Here is a 24,049-nt window from a genome sequence, read left to right as displayed (position 1 = left end):
CAAATCAATTATCAATTGTTTAACAACTTTTTATTTCATTATTATTTTAGTAATTTTTTTCTCATGTCGATTTCATGCCTGATAATTATTTTGTTTAATTATTTGAATTGCATTCCTTATCAATCATTTGCTGCATTCAACACCTGTCAATTATTAAACGATTAGATCCGTGTACGTCATTGCCATAGCCTACTTCATTGCGATACGTCTTTACCGTTATAATTGTAAATATCAACTGATTTTACCTAGTCACCGCCAAATATGTGTGGCTTAACTTTGTTTTGAGTTAACCACTAAGTCGCTCACTAGAATTGCCACATTACTCACATACCCCAGCTGCTGCTGCTGACAACTACGGCAACTCTTTCTCATAACTCAGTTTTCCCAGTTTCTTTAATTAAAACGCATGTAAATGTAAAGCACTTCTCATTACGGTAATTTTAATCGTTAAATTGCTTCTCTTTTAATTTTTGCACTCTCTCGTCTCTTGCAAATAGCAGAGTTGCCATCAACGTATGAAAAAGAAAAATGAAATATCGAAAAGATTTTACCAACACTATAGATTGTGATTGGAAAAATTTGGCAGATTGGTCTACTCATGAAGCTTTTAATTCCGTCTTTAGTGAATTTTAAGTCAAATCGGACAATAGGGTTTAATTAGGACTGCAACCCTCCATTGGCCTATTGTAACTAAACCATATAATAAAACAAGTAAAAACTTGCTAAGTTCAGCCGGACGGAATCTTGGGAACCAACCACCATGAATTCTGCTAAAAATATTCACAAAGAACATAATTGAATTGCATATGAGTACTTTATGTGGAAAATTTCTGCCAATCAGACGAAAATTGAAGATTTTAGGGGTCGTGGAAGGCTAATTGGAAGGTAGTAACATGTTAACGCGAGGACGTGTGAACATATTTACGGACAGTAAACTGGCCACCGTAGTGCAGAGGTTAGCATGTGAGATAAAAACTTCTCCCCAAGAGGTGTCGCATTGCGACACGCCGTTCAGACTCGGCTATAAAAAGGAGACACTTTATCATTGGGCTTAAACTGACAATCAGAAAACAATCATTGATACTCGTATGTGAGAAGTTTGCACCTATTGCTTAATGAAATGTTCATGGACAAATTGGCATTTGCAAACTGGTCATTAGAGCTATAACAACCAGGACGGTAAGGCCAAGGACAGTCTTGTAGTGTAAGAAGGTGAACTTATCTAATCTGAAGCCTTTCGGGGCAATGCAGTCCGAGTTAGGGTCGTGGACAACGAATGCGGATGTAGCACTGAGGAATAGTGAAACGGTCGTTAGCACAATATCCTATGGGTGAGCCGGAACGTGAGAAGACGTGGTCCAAATCGGTCTATAACCTGATATAGCTCCCATATAAACCAATCACCCGATTTGAGATCTTCAGCTTCTGGAAACCGCAATTGTTATCCGATATGACTTCCAACAACCGTATAAAGTACGATTTAAACCGGTTTATAACCTGATATAGCTCCCATATAAAACGATCTCCCGATTTGACATCTTGAGCCTCTCAAAGCCGCAATTTTTCGATTTGGCAGGAATTTTGTGCGTAAGGTACACATGTGCTTTTTAACTTAATTTAACTACTAAAATCAATGGTGGTGGGTTCCCTACATTCGGCCCGGCCAAACATAGCTCTTTTTACTTGTTTCTGGAGATGTGCACTTGAATGATTTTTCACTAAAGCTCACGAGACAAAAAAAGTATTCACGCATGCTCACGCAAGACTTTTTTCACGAAAAACTTGCCAATGAAGGTTGAAAAAATATTTTTCCATGAAGCGAATATTAATTTCTTTTTGCAAACGCCGACAAAAAATAGGCGAAAAAGTAGCGAGGAAATGGCATAAAAAATTATATTAGAACCCTTGAAACCATTATGACTTCAATTGCCGGCATAATTTTCCTTTGTTTTATTGGTATAATGTTTTTTTAATGTTTTTATTTCATTGAGTTTCCCTTGCAGGAAAAAATAAATTAAATATAGAAAACAATAAGTGCAGATAGAAAAAACATGCTTGCTATGGAAACAAAAACATTTGACTGCTTTCAAATTTCCCCTTACGAAACTATTAAAAATTTTTTAGCGACTTTCCCGAAAGTAGAATAGAATACCAACCCTAAGCCGTGATTTTTTATAAATCATGATATCTCGTAGTTCGTGATTTTCTCCTGAGTCGTCGTTCACACTCACGCAAGATGAATGTTAATTCAATCACGCTCATGCACAATCACTCGAAAAAATTTGGATCTCACTCACGAATCACGTGACTCACGCGTGACACGACTACTACTCATGTGAACACCTCTACTTTTATCTAATTAACACTTAATGTTTATACATTAAATGCACTTATATGGCAACTCTATACTCTCTCAATTATGCGTTGGCGTTAAATATTTTCCTCGACAACTTTGAATCTATCTCTTACCTTGCCAAATGACATTAATGAAACATTGTTGTTGTAGTTTAAAGTCACAAATGTTTGAAATCCGGCTTTCACTCACTTGCTCTCCAAATCTCACTGCTGCCGAAACACAACAAATACAATTCATTCATAAATCTTGTGTGAGATGCATAAAAAATGTTTAAAAAAATTTGCACACTTCTTTTCTTGCTACAAAGCCGGCACAAGACACTTGCCAACGCCGGTGAGAGTTATCTTCAATTGCTCGTAAATAGTTCCTTTTTTCAGAGAGATGATAGTGTGCGTGTGGAAGAGCAATATCAATGGCTTGAATTGCAAACACAAAAGCGGGCTTAAATTTAAGGCATGTTTTAGTTGACTTTTTTTTTGTTTACGCTGCTGCCTTTCTTTCACGTTTCTTGTAATCAAGTTCCAGATAATGTTGATGAAATATTTTTAATGTCTACAACAAAAGTCGTCCAGCCATAACAAGACAACAACAACACAACCATTGACTGGTGTCGCCACAGCATCCACAACATTCAGTGGGTTTTATGTACATTCCCCTCTACAACACAATAGGATGGGATTCAGCTGCAATACTGCCACACACTGAGTTTTTTTATTGAATATTTGTCGATTGATTGCAATGATTTTGGGAATGCGGCCAAAAAATATGTCGTCTTAGTTGCCCGGATCGAATGAGTGCAGCAGACTTACGCTTGATTTGTTTTAATTTGCAGCAAACAATGTAGAAATCTGAAAATAAAACAAAAGAAAAATTTGTTAATAAAAATTGAATTGGTAATAAAAAAATTTAATTTATTGAACGATGCAAAAAGTCAAGTCATTTGGGGATTTGTATTCAAAATTACGGGAATTCGTTGTTAGCCAGTTTTTAACTTGGGAATTGCATTTGTACCTTAAAATCTTAATTTTCAAAAACATTGGCCCATTTGAGAAAATTTTTGGGGACTATTGCATATATTTTTAAAAAGCTGAAAGTTAAGTCAGTCAAAAACTATCCTAAGTTTTGGTAATTTTGGGAATTCGCCGTTTGCCGATTTTTAATCCGAAAAAGGGTTTGTACTTCAAATCTAATATTTCAAAAGCATTTACCTATTTGACACAGTTTTAGGGGAATTTTGCATACATTTTAAGGAAGTCAAGTCAAGAGTTAACTCATTCGGAGTAGTTTTGGGGATTTTTGTCGAAATTTTGGGGATTCGCTGATTGCCATTCTTTAACACGGGAAATCTAAATTTTCAAAGGCATTTTCCTGTTTGAGACAATTTTTGGGAATTTTTGCCACAATTATTGGAAATTCAAGCATCAATTCTATATTTAATACCGTGTTCGGGGATTTTGGTGAACATTTTGGGTGCTTGACTTTCACAGAAATAGCAAAAACTAATTCATTGTATTTAACTTAATACTACCAATATTACCCCATTAGGGAATTTTGGGGATTCTTTTACACAATTTTGGGAATTACATTTTTTTTTTATTTTTACAGAAAATACAAAATTATTACACTTTTCATTTGGTGTAATTTTGACAATATATTGGAAATTCGACTTTATACCAAAAATCCCTCTTTCCAAACATATTCCAAATTTCTGTGAATTTCGGGGATTTTTTTTCAACTTTTTGGGTATTTCACTTTTCTAGTTTAAAATTCAGAAATACTAACAAAAACAGATGTTTTTAACTTATTTCCACATAATCGTGATTTTCAGGGACATTTGACAACATTAAAGGAATAAAATTTTTAATTTTTTCTAGATTTTTCCCCATTTAAGGATTTTTGCCAACCTTAGGTAAGTTCGACTTTGGCAGTTTTATTACAGAAATGTACCGAAAATAACAGAGAATCACACAATTCCCCACTTAAGACAAAAATTCCAATTTGAGAAAATTTTGGGGATTTCCTACAAATTTTTGGGAAATTAATTTTTGCAGTTTTTATACAACAGAAATACTGAAAATACCCAGAAACCATTCTTTTAGAACATAATTTTAATTTGAGGGAATTTTCGTCAAAAAATTGGAAATTTTAATTTTTGCATTTTTTATCACGGATTGCTGGAAACACTCAAAAATCACATTCATTCAAATATATTTCTTCATTTGAGGTATTTAGCAACATTTTGGGAACTTAACTTCTAGAGTTAGTTTACCACAGAAATAGCGAAATTACAACAAAATTTGCAAATTATTTCCCATTTGGAGGAATTTTGGCAATTATTGTCAAAATTTTGGGGATTGGACTTTTGCCGTTTTTTTACCGCAGAAATAATAAAAACACGAAACACATAAATTTTTCAATACATTTCAATCATATTTCCCCATTTGAAGAAATTTTTATGATTGTGCCAAAATGCTGAAAATTCTATACCGGTAGTTTTTTTTTCCACAGATATACCTAAAAACCTACAAAATTTTCTTCTCCAATATATATTTGCAAATTTAATTTTTGAATTTCTTACCACTGATAACTGTAAATACTCAAAAATCACAATTTTTCAATTTCTATTTTCTCATTTGAGGAAGTTTTGGTGATTTTTGTCAACATTTTGGGATATTGGCTAACATTATATTTGTATATTTTATTTAGAGGAATTTTTTGGGATTTATCCTCATTTTAGGGATTTTTGGGAATTTATCCCCTTTTCAGGGAATTTTGGGACTTTTGTCCTTATTTGAGAGAATTTTGTGCAAACATTTTGAGAGTTTGCCTTTTTTGCCACCCATCAAATAAATAAATTTTCCAATTTGGTTTTATGTTTTCTTATTTCAGAGAAATATGGGGATTTATTATCATTTTAGGAATTCCACTTTGCTAGTTTTTTTAACCCAAAAATATCGAAAATACTAACAAAAAACACACTTTTCAAACAAAATTTTCCCATAAGAGGAAATATTGGGGATTTTAGACCAAATTTTAGGAATTCAGCTTCTCCACTTTTCCCCCTTCTAACGAAACTTTGAGGATTTTTGTCAACAATTTGGAAATTCGACTTTGACAGTGTTTTTTAACACGCATTTATCGAAAATAACAGAAAATCACACCTTTCCCCATTTGAGGAAATTTTGGAAACTATTTCAAAATTTTTGGGAATTTAACTTTTGCAGTTTTTATTCCACGGAATAGTTGAAAAGACTTAAAAATCATCCTTGTCGAACATAATCCCCCATTTAAGGGCATTTTTAGAATTTTCGTCAAAACTTTGGGAAAAAGATTTCTGCAGTTTTTACCACAGATTAGTGAAAATACTTTCTCAAACATATTTCCTCATTTGAGGGAATTTTGGGGATTTCTGACAACATTTTGAGAGTCCAACTTCTAATGTTTGTTTACTGCAACAAAACGCACGTTTAAACATTTATGTCCCTATGGAGGAATTATTGAAAAATTTCTATGGATTGGACTTTTGCCATTCTTTTACCGCAGAAAAATTAATAACACTAAAATCTTACACTTTTTGAACACATTTCCTTTTAGGGAAGTCTTGAATTTAAAAGTTTTTTAACTCAGAAACACCGAAGATACCAACAAAGCATACATTTGTATATCCCCATTCCAAGAATTTTTGGGCAAATGATAGAATTTTGACTTTAGCAATTTCTATGCTAAAGAAATACTGAAAACAATCAAAAATCACACTTTTCAAACAAAAGTCCCCATATAAGGGAATTTTGGGGTTTTTGTACACATTTTGGGAATACGACTATGGCAACTTTTTAGTAAAGAAATGCTGAATGTACTTGAAAAAACACACAAATTCACTCATTTGAGGGGATTTTTGTAAAATTTTTTGGAATTTGGTATATCCTGGTTTTTTTACAACAGAAATAACGAAAACAGTAAAAGCTTCTACATTTCAAACATATTTTCCCGCTTAAGGGAATTTTGGGGATTTTTGTCAAACTTTCGAGAATCCAAGATAGACTGTTTCTCTAACACAAAAATACTGGGACAACTAATAAATCCCTCTTTCAATCATAGTTGCTCATTGGAGGGAATTTTGGGGAAACCTTAAAACCTAACTGCTTTCTTCATAATTTGTGTACCTTTCAAACTAAGACAAGGATATTCCATCTGAATTTAAAGCGTTTCAAACTTCTTTCATTTTAGGATTTTCATTATTTAAAGGTTTTTTTTCTTTATGGAAACCCCCATATAAGTTAACTTAGCACACAATTATAGCTTTTTTTCCTTATCTCTGCGAATTACATATATATGATCATGATCTATGATTTTATAGCATTTCTTTCCATAATCATGTTCGTGACTGACACCAAGCCAATGATCAAGCAAACAATCCATTGTGGAGGGGGCTCGTTTAAGATGCCACCACCTCGTCATACTCGTGCAACACCAAATATGTATATATGTGGACGGATATATGCGATTAACTTTTATTAAGTTAAACTTGAACTGTTGCCGTTGATGTTCAACATGCTCAGCTGACAGCATAATCATCATTTCCATTTCCATAACTATCCGCATCAGCAACAGCATCAATTCGAACAATCCGACAAATGTAATCTTTAGCACATCAAATAGCCATTGCATGTAGAATTTCAGATTGTTACAATTTGTGGCGGAATTATTGTTGTTATAGCTCAGCTTTTTAATGTCATCATATCAATTTTTTTCAGAATTAAAATTTATTATACGTGTTAAAGTGCACTAATCAACTGCTATTAACACGTGAAATGTTTTAGATGATAATTTGTATTTTAATTGTAATGGATTGACAAAGTGCAAGATTATTTTTCTTTGATATGCCATTTGTCACTGAATGGCTTGGAAGGGTTTTTCCCTGATAATCAAAGGTCATTTAAGGTCATATTGCCAAGTCTAGCCAGTTTTGCGGGGATGCTGAAACCGAGCATCCCTTCAAATACTTTAATGGTATGGGACTGGGAAAAATTTTGAAAGTATAGTTTATATACTGTCTATCATAATCGTACTCGGCTTTCACTAGGAGTTCAAAGTTGCCTATATACGAGTATGTAGAAATATCGTAGGATGTTTACAACTTTCAGAGTTTCTATTTATGAAATTACATATGACAAGTCTTATCGTGTAATAACAGCTTAAATTACATTTTGGTAGATTTAGTATTTTTTTTATTTTGCTGAAAATTTCCTTAATTGCTTAAAATGTCGTGCCTCTATTGTTTGTCATTGTCGGTTTAGTGATTATTCTTCACTTTTTTTAACCTTTTGGTTATGCTTTCTTTCAACTGACCTTAACATCAGACTGTCAGCTCGCCCATGCTATAAAAACCCTTAAGAAAAATTACATTTACCAATTTCACCTTCATTATGGGCAAAGGTTTACAAAAACAACAAGAAAAGATAACGACAACAAAAGTGACTAGAAAAGATTATATCCACACATTATTCCCCCCGCAACTTAATGAATTGAAAGCAAAAGTATTCAATTTATGATGTTACAAAGCCGCTGAACCTCCAAGTGCCCTCCGAGAGTGAGACACCAGAAACCTTTGCTATTTTATTACCGCGTCAACCAAACAGCCCAAACAAATAACAAAACAACAACAATAACAAACGCAGAAAACTTGCTAAGGCAAGCTAAGGTCATAGATCTTGCGATGTGTGAAAACAAGATAAACATGTTAACCTAAAGTAAACCCTGAACCTCCCGAACCCCGCAAACCATCCAACTCAAGCGTCACAAATAGAAAACGCCAAATGGCTTTAGGGGACGAACCCACTGACAAACGGATGGATGTTTAATAACCACAAACTGTAAAAGCGCAGAAAAACAGCAAAACAGTGATGATGTGCAAATTGATTTTCATATTGACAATTAAGTCTGCATTAGGTGTATTTTGCATGGTTTCTTTTCTTGTTAATCCAAAGTTTCTACTCCTCTTTAAGATGTGGTAATATTGGAAATTGTCATTTGTGGTTAATAGATAGATGGCTCGGAAACAAATCTTCCTCAACGAAATATGCACAAGACAAATTTCACTCGCCCTGACCACACACAAAGTCAGCTTAGTAAAACTCAGCTCGCCCAGACTTGACTCTTGGTTTATGTACTCAAGAAATTTACATGCAGTCAATATTGAGTGCCATGAATGGCAGCAACTCACCGCTGGCTACATCAATCAACGGCCAGGCTTTAAACAAACTCTCAAGATCATACATCAAGCTTGACTTGGCTCTTTTCCCAACTTCCAACTCCAACAAATTTGCTATGAGTACACTTTTGGCGAGGGGAGGGTAAGACCAATCACAAATATTGACTCTTTATTAGTTTTACACAAAACAAACGTTAATTTTAGGTATTAAATGTGACCATATAAATTAAATTAAAGAAAACCTTAAACAAAAATTTTGTTGACATATTATCGTTGTTTTGTTTGGGGTTTTTTTTTCTTCGGCCAAGTAATCTTACGCTTGAAGAAGGTTATCTACTAATATGTTATTTTATTGTCTAAATATTCAATACTCAGCAGAGTTTTAACGCAGCCATAAAGTTTCTTTAACTAACTTTAATGTTTGCAACCTCGAATTTAGAATTTAACCTCGAAAAAAAATATTCAAGTCATTTTCCAGTTTGCACAAAAATTTACACTTCAAACTTCATGGTTTGATTGAAGTAATTTTTATACTAACATCGTCATTCTGTTTGTAACGCATCTCAATATTAGCCTAAGGTCCTCTAAAGTATATACAGTTGCACAAAAAAGTCTACATACTCTTCTAAAAAAAATCACATTTTATACAAATAAATTTTGATATATGATAACGTTGGCCTGTGTATTTTGTCTGCCTGCCTGTCTATATGGATGTCAGTGGAGCATACGAACGAGTAAAGCAGGCAGCTCGAAATTTTGCACATAATTATCAAATTAGTGCAGGCCAGTTAAAATTATAAAAAGGACATATGGGTATAGATTATAACTAGGACATATGAGCCTCTAAAGGGAGCAATTATTATCCTATTAAGAAATATTGTTGCATGATGACTCCTCCAATGACTTCCAACATTCATGCCACATCGGTGTAAAACCGGGTACAGCTCCCATCTAAACCAATCTGCCGTTTTAACTCTTGAGAGCGCAATAATGAATCGATTTGGCTAACATTTTAAACGTGGGTTCGAGCCCCATTCTCGATAGGTGATATTTACATGGATAGACAAACAGATGGGTAGGCAGACAGATGGGTAGGCAGACAGATGGACAAACAAACAGATGGACAGACAAACATACAGACAGACGGATATACCTAAAACATATCAGAAATTGATTCTTAGTCGATCCGTATATCTCTCTTCTTTCTGAGAGTTACTAACAAATGCACCAGGGACGTAGCCAGATGAGTGGCTAATGTGGCTGAGCCCCTAACATTCCTATTTTTTAATGTTTACTGGTATACATACTTATTATTGCTTTGTAGTTCCAATATGGGCCGCAAAAAAAAATTATAGATAAGTCCCTGGAATGCACTACGTTATAACACACTGTACCTTCACCATCACTTTTCTCGATGATATTTAGATGGACATACAGACAAACAGACAGACAGACGGACATACAAGCGAACAGACAGACGGACAAACAGACAGACAGACAAACGAACAGACAAACAGAAGACTAACGGGCAGGCAAACAAACGCGGGCAGATAGACGGACTGACAGACATACAGACAGACAGATGGACATATCTAAAACAAATATGAGAGTGAAACTTATTATTGCTTCGTAGTTCTAACATGCCCCATCCTCTCCCCCCTAAAAAAAATTTTAATTCTGGCTACTTTTCTAAAATGCACAAAGTAAGAATACCCTGTACCACTTCACCACCATTCTCGATCGGTGATATTTACATGGACAAAAAAAAATTAAAATTCTGGCTACGTCCCTGAAATGCACAATGTTAGAACACTCTGTACCACTTCACCACCATTCTCGATCGGTGATTTTTACATGGACAGACAGACAGACGAAGAGACTGCCGGACAGACGTACAGGCAGACAGGCAGACAGACGGGAAGACAAACAGACAACAGATAAAGAGACAGATGGACAGACAGGCCCAAAAAGACAGACAGACGGGCATATCTAAAACAAATCGGAAAGTGATTTTGAGTCGATCCGTACACCTATCAACGGGTCTTTCTCGGCTTCTTCGGAATGTTACTATCAAATACACATCATCACCATTCTTGATCGGTGATATTCAGAAAAACGAACAGACAACCAGACAGACAAACAGACGGACAGAAAAACAGACAGACGGGCAAATAGACGGACAGACAGATGGACATATCTAAAACAAATCAGTGAGTGATATTTATTATTTCTTCATAGTTCTAATATGACCCCCTCCCCCCTGAAAAAAAATAAAATTCTGGCTACGTCCCTAAAATGCACAAAGTTATAATACTCTGTGCAATTTCATAACCATTCTTGATCGGTGATATTTACATGGACAGACAAAAGAACAAACAGACAGCCGGATAGACAGACGTACAGACAGACAGCCGGGCAGACAAACGGACACACAGATAAAGAGACAGACGGATAGACAGACATACAGGCCGACAGACAGACAGACGGGTATATCAAAAACAAATCAGAAGGTGATTATTATTGCTTTGCATTTCTAAACAGAAGGACAAAAAAAGAGACAGACAGATACACAGGCCGACAGATATACAGGTCGACAGACAGATAGACGGGCATATCTAAAACAAATTAGAAAGTGATTCTGATTCGATCCGTATTCCTATAAACGGGTCTTTCTCTCTTTCTTCTGGGTGATACAAAAAAAAAGCACGAGGGACGTGGCCAAGGGGTTGCTATCAGGCCTGTGCCCCCCCCCTACAATTCTTAATTTTTTTTAATGTTTACACGTAAACGTACTTATTATTATTTTGTAGTTTATATATGGGCCTCCCCCCAAAATAAAATTCAGACTACGTCCCTAAAATAAGTTATAATACCCTGTAGCACTTCATCACCATTCTCGATGAGGATCACATTGGTGATATTGTCGTCGAGGGGAAGATTGTACAAGTGATTCGATTTATCTGGCCGAACCGGAGGGAATCAACCCGGCTCTACTACAGGAATCCCGATTTTGGATAATGATTCTTGAGCCAAAATCAGTTTATATTACAGCTATCTCAGGTTATGGACTGATTTTAATCTTACTTGACACAGTTGTTGCAAGCTGTAACAAAACACTTCATGTTAAATTTCAGCCAAATCGGATGAGAATTGCCCCTCTGGTAGCTTAAGGAGTCAAAATCCAAGATCGGGTTTTATGGCATCTATATGAGGTAATGGCCAAATTTCAAATTTCAGCCAAATCGGATGAGAATTCTCATCCGAATTGGCTGCTATTTTGCTTGAAGTATTTTGTTTTGACATCCAACATCTGCGCTAAGTAAAGGTTTAAATCGGTCCATAACCTGATATAGCTGCTATATAAACCGATCTTGAATCTTGACTTCTCGAGCTTCTAGAGGGCGCAATTCTTATCCGATTTTGCTGAAATTTTGTATGATATGTTTTATTATGACTTAAAAAAACTGTGCTAAGTAGGGTTTAAATCGGGTTATAACCTGATATAGCTACCATAAAAACCGATATGGGATCTTGACTTCTTGAGCCACTAGAGGGCGCAATTCTCATCCGATTTGACTGAAATTTTGCATTAAGTGTTTTGATCTAACAACTGTGCCAAGTATTGTTCAAATCGATCCATAACCTGATATAGCTGCCATAAAAACTGATATGGGATCTTGACTTCTTAAGCCTCTGGAGGTCGCAATTCCTATCCGATTTGGCTGAAAATTTTGTGCAACATCTTCTCCCAGGACCTTCAACATATGTTTCGAATATGGTCTGAATCGATCTATAGCCTGATACAGCTCCCATATAAATCGATCTCCCGATATTACTATTTGGCTGAAATATTGCACAATGACTTCTACTATAGTCTTCAACATTCAATTCATTTATGGTCCAAATCAGACTAAAGCTTGATATAGCTCCAATGGCATAACAATTCTTATCCATTATTCTTTGTTTGCCTAAAAAGAGAAACCGAGCAAAGAACTCGACAAATGCTATCCATGATGGAAGGTACATAAGATTCGGCCCGGCCGAACTTAGCACGCTCTTACTTGTTTTTTTTTTCCTATTACAATCATAACCCAATTTTTTGTCAATTGGCACTGTAAACGTTTTTTTATATGGAATTTGATATGTCTTGACCAACCAATCAACCAACAAACAAACAGTTGTTGATATTGTTGGCAACAGTAAACCATGGTAAATCCAATTAACAAATTTTCACCACATTTGCATTGGAGCATTACAAATTTTAACCAGCTTACTTAAAAGTGTTGGCAGCATTTAACTTTTGTGAAAATTTTTCGATATTAAATGCGGATTTTCCCAATGTAACCGTGCCAAATATTTTGTACACTCTTCAATATGATATTTGAGCCAATTGGTAAAAAATAACTTCCATAAATATAGTATTGAGTGACGCATGATATTTCCGTTTAAATAAAAGTCTCCCAAATATTTGCTATGGCCTTATAGTGGACTAGAGCACATCTGCATTTCTTTAATGTACAACAAAAAATATGTCGAGGTGTTACAAACAGCATGACTAGATTAGTGGGGGGTATACTAATCTAGTCATGCTCATCCCTCATACTATGGCGGTGGGTGTAATAAACAAAAAACAACTAAAAATAACCAAAAAAAAATTAATTTTCTATAATAACAAAGCGCTATGTTCCATTGAACCATTTTTTGACATGCTTGAGCTGATTTCTTTTCCATTAAATTGTTCCTATTCTGTAAGCTTCAGCATGAACCACACTTACATACATATATATTGGTGGTCTTTTTAGCTCAAGATTAGGTTTCATCTCTTCTAGAGATGAAATAGACAGTTTGTTTCAGAGTTCTTGTAAAAGTTGAGCAAAAACAATTGACCCACTTTTGTTTTTATAGCAAAGCTAACATGAAAATAATGTGGCCAAAGTATACTTTAATGACTCTTAAGCATAAATAATTCAGTGTAATTTTATATAGCAAATTCAAGAGTTTTTAAACTCACAGATGTGGTTGGTTTTTTAAGTTTTTCTTTTTGCTTCGTTTTGGTTTCAGCGCTCTGCAGTTGTAGGTTTTTTTTTCTCTAAGCTAAGCAAAAAAGTTTGTTAAGAAATAAATCATGAAATAGATTTTTAAGCAAGACTATAAAAAAATAATTAAGGCCATTATTTTTTATTTTTGATTTGATAGTAAATACACAACCAAACATTGGTGTGGGTTTATAAACCAAAAGTTTTTTATGATAAATTTGTTATTAAAACGTTTTCTAGGTGTTCTCAATGAATTCAAAATCGCAGTAAAAAAGTTAATTATTGCTTAAAAGTTAAGCCACATACCAATATTCAAAACCCACAAACATTTTTCTCTCACTTCCATTTAAAACGTGTTTTTTCTAGAGTAAAACCACATTTTTTCATATCACCCACTGTTTTTCTTTTGCATGTCTAAGTGGGGTAACCCCAATTACAGCCTGCGGGTCATCATACCTTATTCTTTCTTAGCAAACAGAGCTAGAGAGAGACATATATAAAGAGAGGGAGGGTGAGAGAGAAAAACGGTAAACACAAACGAATGCCAACAAACTGAATGAATGCACTCTTCGTCTCTTCACATAGCCAAAAACAAAAGACTTAAGCAACGAACGTGATATACATTGCCAATCAGCCTTAGTCTGTTCAATATCCAACTGCACACAAAACAAAAGGCAAAATAATTGCCAATGCTGGCATTGCAAGCAACGGGGCACAATCTAAAAATATTAACTTTTGGCCAAATTTTATTCCCTTTCAGTTTAGAAAAAAAAAACAGAATTTTAAAATTGTAACCAATTTTTTTTTGGTTTTGTTGCAAAAAATATATACCAGCATATATTAATGGCACAACATGGGACTACTATAGTAAGTCAATGTTGTTTGTTTTAATTTTTCTTTTTTGTTTTGTTCAAACTATGCCAAAATTGGTCAAATGTTTGCAACGCTTTTCCACTCAAGTGTTAATATTTTGCTCTTGGTTACATGCTTTATGGGTTTTTGTTTAGATCCGATATGCTTGAATGCCATTCTTGCGGTGCAGCATTGAATGCCAATAAAAATACAATACAATCACTTGCCGTGTAAAAGTTGCCTTTTACACGGAATTATAGTTCAAATTATATAGAGGAAGTTTGCAATTTATCACAGTATTACCGTTACACAAATTTAAGCCAATAAAAAATTGGAGAAAATAGAGAGATTAAAATAAATACTAAAATAACTAAAAACTAGTAAGGAAAGGCAAAAGTCGGGCGGGGTCGACTACATTATACCCTACACCACCGTGAATACGTACTACTTTATATATATGGAACCTGTGTTGAAATCTAGTCAGACTTTTATTTTGCATACCTATTGAAATATTGAAAAGAAGCACAGCCTTAAAAGGCCATATCGGATGAAGGATATATATGGGCGCTAAATAAAAATTTTAACCGATTTTAGTGAAATTTTGCAAACGTATTGAACGTTACATAAACTAACTTTTGTAAAGATCGGACAAAAACTGTGGCTTCTTTAGCCTTAAAAGACCTTAGCGGATGAAAGATATACATGAAAGCTATATTAAAATCTGATCCGATTTGAAATTTTGCACTCGTATTAGGAAATAAATAAAACAAATAAAGCATCCACAATACAAAATTTTGTAAAGATCTGACCAAATTTTGGCTTCTACAGCCTTAAAGACCATATCGGATGAACGATATATATGGGAGCAACACTAAATTTGAATCGATTTTATTAAAATTTTGCACACATATTACGACGTCAAATAAAACATATCATGCAAATTTTGTAAAGATCGGACCAAAATTGTGACTACTACAGCCTTAAAAAAGCCATATGGGATGAAAGATATATATGGGAGCTATATCTAAACCTGGCCCGATTTTGAAGAAATTTTGCACACAAATGAGGACGTCAAATAAAGCACCTCATGCAAAATTTTAAAAAGATCGGACCAAAATTGTGACTACTACAGCCTTAAAAAGCCATATCGGATGAAAGATATATATGGGAGCTATATCTAAATCTGGCCCGATTTTGAAGAAATTTTCCATACATATGAGGACGTCAAATAAAACACTTCGTGATAAATTTTGTAAGGATCTGACCAAAATTGTGGCTTCTACAGCCTTAAAAGACCATATCGGATGAAAGATATGTATGGGGGCAATATCTAAATCAGAACCGATTTTGGGCAAAATCAATAGCGTTCATCCAAAAAAATTACATGTGCAAAATTTTGTGACAATCGGACAATAAATGCGACCTGTACCTTGATCGCAAGAATATATGGACAGACAGACGGACAGACGGACATAGCTTAATTGAATCACGAAGTGATTCTAAGCCGATCGATGGAGCTTATCGATGGATCTAGCTCTTCCCCTTCTTAGCGTTACAAACAAATGCACAAAGTTATAATACCATGTACCACAGTTATGGTGTAGGGTATAAAAATAATTTAAAAAATGGAAATGATCTCCAAAGAAAAAAATTTAAAAAAAAATTTCAGAAAGAAAACAACTTAAAAAAAATCTCTAATATTAAAACTTCTAAAATCTTTCGCTAAAATTTTTTCTTTGCATAAAATCTAAAAAAAAAAATCTCTAAAGACCAAATTCCTAAGATATTATCTGTAGATATGAAATTTTTGACAAAAGACAAAAGTTTTCCAAAAAAAATTTTTTTTAAATTTCTCCAAGAAAATTTTTTTTAAAAAATTTATCCAAAGCAAATAATTTTTAAAAAAATTTATTAAAAAAAAATTCTCTAAGTAAAAGCTTCTAAAATATTTCTGAAAAATTTTTCATTGCATAATTTTTTAAAAGGTTTCTTTAAAGACAACATTACTAAAAAATTATCTTTTAAGTCAAAATTTCTAAAAAATTTTCTCTAAAGACAACATTTCTAAAAAATTTTCTCCAAAACAACATTTTTAAGAAATTTTCTCTAAAAGAAATGTTTTAAAAGGAAAGCAACATTTTTATGAAATTTTCTACAAATATCAAAGAAATTTGTTTTAAAGCCGAAATTTCAATAAAATTTTCTCTAAAGCCCAAATTTCAAAGAATTTTTCTCTAAAGAAAAAATTTTAATATAAGCAAGAAAATTTCTGAATAATTTTTCTAAAGATAACATTTCCCTTAAGACAAAATTTCATTAATATTTTTAAAAAAAAATTTCGTATATTTTTTTGGCTACTAGAGCCGGTCGTTTGAATAAATCCTTCTTTCTTGCATTAGTCGACCTTAAATAACCACGAGAATGTTCGTTAGGAAGAAGATATTGTTTTTATGAATTGAAGAAAAGAAATGGCCAGCTATCAGACAATTGGGCATGGATATCTCAATCATTGGTAGACGCGTTTCTGGGCTAGTGACCCTCATCAGTGCCTAGTGTATTATATCCGTGGGCCAGTCAGACGGAAAATTCATAAATTTTATGTTGCAAAAATCTCATAAAAATTTTGTATTTCTTGCGTTAGTCGAGCTTAAATGACCACGAGAATGTGTTTTATGAAGAAGATATTATTTTTATAAATTGAAGAAAAGAAATTTCCAGCTATCAGACAATCGGGCATGGATATCACAACCATTGGCAGACGCGTTTCTGGGCTGTTGACCCTCATCAGTGCCTAGTGTATCATATCCGTGGGCCAGTCAAACGAACGGATATGATATATGGCCGATTGTCTGATAGCTGGCAATTTCTTTTCTTCAATTCATAAAAACAATATCTTATTCCTAACACACATTCTCGTAGTCATTTAAGCTCGACTAACGCAAGAAATACAAAATTTTTATGAGATTTTTGTAACATCAAATTTTTGATACAATTGCTCCTCCCCCACAACGAATGGTATATTTAGTCTTTATCTCATGCAAATAGTGTTTTTGTGAATATAGCCACAAATGCCAAACATCAAGTCGTCTTGAAACTTTGCCTTCATTAACTTCAATTTTTTTAATCTCACCCATTAATTTAATTATCATGGAATTGTTTGCCATTAGTTTGTTGGGAAACAAACACTTGATGATACAATTCAAAACGACCATTACCGCCAACAATACATCTGAAATTGCCACCTATAAAAAAAAAATTAAAAAGATGACCATACCATTTGCAGGAAATGTTCGTTGTACATGTGAGACAAAGATCATTAAGCCAGTAGTTTGACCTCAATGTGATTTTTATTATTATTGTTGTTGAAGAGCTCACTGGTTTCCTATGCATTGTACTTTGCCTTGGGCTAGAAGTAAATAATGCCTTAGGGTAGTTGATATGAGGGTCTATTAATTCTTCTAAGAGCTGATGGACTAACAAAAGCTGCTACTACTTTTAGGAAACTGTTTAAGTTGGTTTAATTTCGAATAAAAAAAGGGAAACTATTTGATAGCCTTAGGAAATGTTTTTGAATGTTTTTACCCCATTTTGGTAATATAAGACTTTTAAATGGGCGTTAGAGATTTAGAAAGTGAAAGTGTTGAAAATTCAACGCCTTTAATAAGGAACACAAGCTTGGCTAGAAATGTTGGACCAAAATAATAATAAGAAGCATTTAAGCTAAAAATTAATGAACTAGAAAATTATTAATATGACAGTGATGGTTTTCATAGAAAGTTAATTTTTAATAATTTGAATGGTGATTTTTAATCTTTCAGCCATTTTTCAAATTTAGTGTTAATAAAAATATATTCTTCTATGAGGAAATATTCTGGGTCTTTAAGTTTTTAAATAAAGTTCGTCGCTTAAGTCTTTTGTTTACTAGTGTCATAGATACCACTAGAATTTTGTTTGATTCATAAGTAGCAGCCCAGCAGGCCGCATCGTCAAGAAGTCTTAAAAAAAGGGTGCATGGCCATGTTGAATCGTTAAAGATATATAGCCGACAGCCCATACAAATCGTTGTTGACATTTTCATATTGTTGTCGCAAAAATCATGCATGACATTTTAGCGACATTGTGAACGAACATGTCCTCATGTCTCATGACAATTCAAGTGATAGGTCTGTTACGATATCCTTTAGAGAGCGTCCGTTTTTCGAAGAAAAAATAAATAATATTTTAAATTCTCAATAAAAAAATGTGCTGACTTGTTTGTGGACACGGTTAGGGAATCCGTCTACAATCAAATACAAAACAGACAATCTGTAAAGACACCTCAGCAGATATGTCATTCGGCGGCAAAATACAAATCGTCTTAAAGAAGTTTTTGAAGACAATGTCATGGATAGATTCCAAATTCTACAAAGTTCGTTGCCAAAGTCTTTTGTTTGCTTGTTACTACAGAACTGCTAGGACTACTAACATTTTGTTTGTTATATCCACCACCGAAGGCTGGGGATATATTCATTTTGTCATACCGTTTGTAACACATCGAAATATCCATTTCCGACCCTATAAAGTATATATATTCTTGATCGTCGTTAAAATCTAAGACCATCTAGCAATGTCCTTTAAAAATAGAGATATTGAGCTGAAACCTGGCACAGATTCTTTTTTTGTCCATAGGCAGGTTAAGTTCGAATGTAGGTTATATCGGACCTTATCTTGTTAAACCATTTGCACTTCCTGTAATGCGATATCGCCTCACATGTTAGCTCACTATTAACGGGTGTTAAGGGCAGATAACCCAGTGCCACCAAGGAGGGGTGTCCAGTTAAGATGAGGGAGTAACCCAGATTATCCTAGATCTAATCAAGTTACAGCCTTTCAGACCCTTTATTTGGCATCCCTCATCCCCTACAACATCCTATAATTTTTTATCCCAGGATTTCCCTAATGAACGAAACCATTTATTGCAGAAATGTATTATCCAACTGACCTTTATTTTGTATAACACTAACATTTTTAAAAGTTGGCTTAGATTCATAATGTCATAATTAAAATAATTCCCACGCGAAAACGGGCACATTGTATATCTATACCAGAGATTCGTACTCATCTTTCTTTCATTCTCATTTAGGTACCCCACACAACCCATATGACTGTCATAATTTCAAATATTTCTCGTACATTAACCTCGTCATGGAAGAAAATAGGAAAGAAAAGTAGATTCAAGCAGATGACAAGCCCTATAATAAACTACATGCAAACAAGCAACACACATGTAATGGGAAACTCTTTATCTCTGGCCTTTATTTTATACAACAACATAACTACTAAACTGACATAGCAAGATAGAGAGAGAGGGAGGGAAACGTAGGGGAACATGCTGGTTATTTTATGAGATTGACATAGTTATAACGGTTTACTTGAAATTTATGATCGAATAACAATAGACAGTTGTTGGTGGTGTCACATGAATGGCATACTAAGCACACACACACATGCACACACTCAGCCACACAGACCAAATGCAGTTAAAGGCTAATAATATTACACCTCACCAAGAAAGTGTTTAGAGGCAAAAGAGCTTAACTTTAAGTGAATAAGAATAATAATTATGATATAACTATAAAACAAACTTAAAATTGATGAATTCTTAGAAATCTAGATGATGTTTTTTTTCCCCATAGGTATTTCTGACAACAGTTTATTGTACTATTTGGCATTTTACTTAGATTGCCTTCGAAAATATTTTATAAATACAAAAAAATCAAATCAACCCAAATAAATATTAATTAAAATGCAACACACATGCACACACCGACAAAATTTTAAGACTCTTATAAAACATGAACACCTCGTAGCGTAATACAGCAAACAACCGACTTTACCATAATGACCCAACTAAACCCTCTGCAGTTGGCTTAAACAACAAACCAAATTATGAGGAACTATTTTATTGTTTAGCTTATTCCCGCGTGTGTTTTTTCCAATAATAAAATATATGTATTATTTAAATTTTATTTACCAGCCACTTTTTTATGTAATCCATAGCTTAAAGAAAAGGAAACACGCACAACCAAAAACCATGAAAAGAGTTAGTCATGTAGGTGTTGTTATTGTCAAAGAAAATCATGTCAGTTAACAATGAACGGTGCAACGTAATACTTGTTTAATTAAAAACTAGAGAGTGTAACGACAAGTTACCTATAGATGCTGGGAAACAGGTCAACGGGAGCAGGGTTCGTCACAGAAATTTATTTAATATGAGACTGAGAGAATGAAACGCTTTTAAATTTGGGTTTTATTAGCTTTTTGGAACCTTAAAGCTAGACGTTTAGGATTGTGTTTCAATTCGGAAGCACGGCTCAGTAGATCAGTTTGCGAGCAAACGCAAATTTTGCCCATGAACATTCCACTAAGGAACAGGGGCAAACTTCTCACATATCAATGAGTGCAGTCCGATTCAAGTTTTAGCTCATTGATAAGGGTCCACCATACTGCCTCCATACTGGGTCTCATGGCTGCCATACCATAGCACAGAACCTCACAAATATCGCCAGCATTAGGAAAAGAATACCACCGCTGATAATATTCTTGCCAGGATTCGAAACCAGGCTTCCAACGTCATAGGCGGGCAAGCTAACATCTGCGCTACGGTGGCCTTCTTAAAATTTCTTTGAATAAAATGGTACTATAAGCGAAAAAAAATCTTTGAAAAATGTTACCCCAAGTAATCTGGGGAATCCAGCGCCCCGGTAGCCAAGTTGGTGGAGCGCTCATACTACCAGTGCGGGGTGGTGTAGCTCTGTGTTATCACAATGGACTAAAATTCTCTAAGTGAACCTGTATAAAGACTGCCGCTTTAACCTAAACTAAGCAAGGGGAACGCCCCACCCTAAAAATCAGCCAGACGGGCATGTAGGCCGATTGTGACAGTATGGGTATCAAATGAAAGATTATTGGAAGTTGCCTACGAATCGGATATAAAAAGTTTTCCCAAATTATTTTGTGCGACGCCCAACCAACCCATAACTGGACATTTAGACACACACTGGACAATATATGACTATAGGACTCAAATGAAAAGACTTTGGAATCTATATATTTAAAAGGCCATTTTAGGATGTAGCGAAGCATACCCGGCCATTATAAATAAAATTTTAATATGTGCTTTACAATCTACTCTAGTTGGGATGGTTGTAAAACACCATGATCGTTTTGACATCGCCCGTTGATTTTATTTCTTGGTCGAAATTGAATCACGACACGGGTAACCAGTCAAATGCTTCCTGCAACAACACACTTTTGCTGACTTTTAAATGTGTTTTGCTTACTATTCTTTGTATAGAAAGCATTAATCAAAGGTCTAAAGTCGGACAATATCCTACAATGGAAATCTCAATAAAATTTTAATATTTTTTTTCCAAACAACATTTTTCATAAAAGTATTTATGTATATGTTTAGTAACAAAACAGCTTTTCTATCTTATTAATCTAAGCCTAACACTTGTTAACTTCGATGCAGGTGTCTATTTACAAAAATTTTAAATCATTGACTTGTTGACATTTTCTAATCGGTTTGAGAATTTGTTCTAGATATTTGGTGTTGTGAGTTTATATCACAAACCGTTCCAAACTTCAATGCAAGTCAAAAGAGTCAATGTCTTTACAAGCATTTCAAAGGCGATGGCATTGACATGAATAGTTTTTCTTTTATATTGAATCACGTTTTTTTTCTTAATGCTATGTTTGGTGTGCATATAAAGTCTAGAATTGAATCATGTGATTATCTAGACATTTTCCACTCAATTCAATGCCAGATGTTCATAACTCAAAGTGCAGAGTACGGCGTTGAAAGCACATAAATATACTGCAAACATGCAAAATGTCTATGATCAGAGGTATTGGTCACAAATAGCTCCTATTAACTTATGACGTGATGGTGCCATAACTTCACTTCAGCATCGTTAAGTGAAGGCATAACATAACATAAGACCATAGGACCATGATAACAAAGCACTTGTCATAAAAAAGTGTGTTAACTCAAAAATTTTAAAATGTCTGCTGTAACAAAAATATTCAAGCTTTAGTACTTTTGTACATTTGTAGCTCTTTCTGTGAGAAAATAAGAAATTTTGCTTTAACACTGTCTTCTTTTATATAAGTGTCACTTCTCCTTCTTGTCTAACCTGCTTACCGCTGTACTGCAGCCTATGTTCCAGACACTGCATGCTAATGCCATGTTATTATCCACCAATACAAAAATGCATTGTAATGACATTTTTAAAGTAACTCAAGTCTCAGTTACGGTTATAATCAATGATTTTTCTTTTTTTCATCTTTTATCGCTTAAAGTGACTTTACCGGATATGTAATCGAGTCTGCAAAGTTGTCTAATACGAAATAAAAGAAAGTGAAGCTCATAACAAATCGTTGAATGCAAATGCACTTAGAGAAAAATGTTGTAAACAAGGAAATATTAGTCAACACATGGAATGCTTCATACGGAGTAGCTGCAACTGCAATCGCGGACAATCAGCAATACAGAGAGGAGAGTTTCAGTGAGAGGTCGGGCGGCACCGGCTACTGCTTAAATACTAATTGCCTATGATGCTCGATGTGACAAGGCGAGTTATTGGTGTCTTCAAACAACTAATGGCCCTAACATTTCCCCTACGATCGATCCTATGGACCGGAACAAGATGGATAACCTATGGAGCTAGACGAGAATCGCTACCAGAAAAGTCATAAGAGAAACCTTAGCGACAAATTTTATGAGGATCGATTAACAATTGGCCAAATTATTGCAATATTAGTGAAAATCGGACGAAAATATGTATGAAAACTATACGACATCTAAATATTAATAGATTTTAACCGAAATCGGCATACACAGTTAAAATCATAGAAAAACACATTGGACTGGAGTGTTGCCAAGGCCATGTGATAGGTCACATGGACGAAGTGGCCATCCGCGATCCCATCTGGCCATCACTTGAGATGGAAAATTGCTTCGGGCGGCAATTCGTAGGCTCAAATTCCGTACGTTTAAGTAATCACTATCATTTTGGGAAATGCACCATGTTCGTGCAAGTGCAGTAATACCTTTGTCTTCAGCGAAAAGCGTAACAAATTTTGTAGAAAGGTTAGAAAAGAGTAAAATTTTGAGTAAAAAGGCACTAACTTGAATTTTTGCAAAATTTTACAAAATGGTGCATAATTTTAACAAAAAATTTTTTAAATCGCAACGAATATACGAAACGATGAATGTCTTCACTTTGGTCGTTCAGATGTCGATTTGGTCAAACCATAAAAACGCCTAGGTTCAAATCCTAGGTAGAGCTTCAGAAAATACCACATTTGTGGTATTATCAGCCATTTAAGACTTTTCAGTGGAGAGATGTGGTTAAGCAGCACGACGTTCGGACTTGGCAAGAGCTTATCCCTGATCATTGGCCAATAACTTTATTCATTGACTTTACTTTATTCACTGATATGAGAGTAATTAATCCTTTTCTTATAGGAATAGGAGAAACTTTTCTGAGCATTGTCCCCCCTGACAGCAAAAAACTAAAATTTTCAAAAAGAGTAAAAGTACTAATAGTA

The 24,049-nt window shown here is 34.4% G+C and overlaps 1 long non-coding RNA gene across 1 annotated transcript in view; it reads right to left on the bottom strand.

The window, feature by feature from the left end:
• Positions 1-24,049, bottom strand: part of LOC131997175 (uncharacterized) — a 49,866-nt gene that overhangs the window by 5,383 nt on the left and 20,434 nt on the right. Inside the window, exon 2 of the long non-coding RNA XR_009398099.1 lies at positions 2,470-3,204. This is a non-coding gene — a long non-coding RNA (uncharacterized LOC131997175). The remainder of the gene's footprint in view (positions 1-2,469; positions 3,205-24,049) is intronic.

The sequence above is a fragment of the Stomoxys calcitrans genome, chromosome 4 (genome assembly GCF_963082655.1).
Source record: "Stomoxys calcitrans chromosome 4, idStoCalc2.1, whole genome shotgun sequence".
Lineage (NCBI taxonomy): Eukaryota > Metazoa > Arthropoda > Insecta > Diptera > Muscidae > Stomoxys > Stomoxys calcitrans.
The sequence above is the reverse complement of the archived record's forward strand: the minus strand, read 5'-3'. Positions and strand labels throughout refer to the sequence as shown.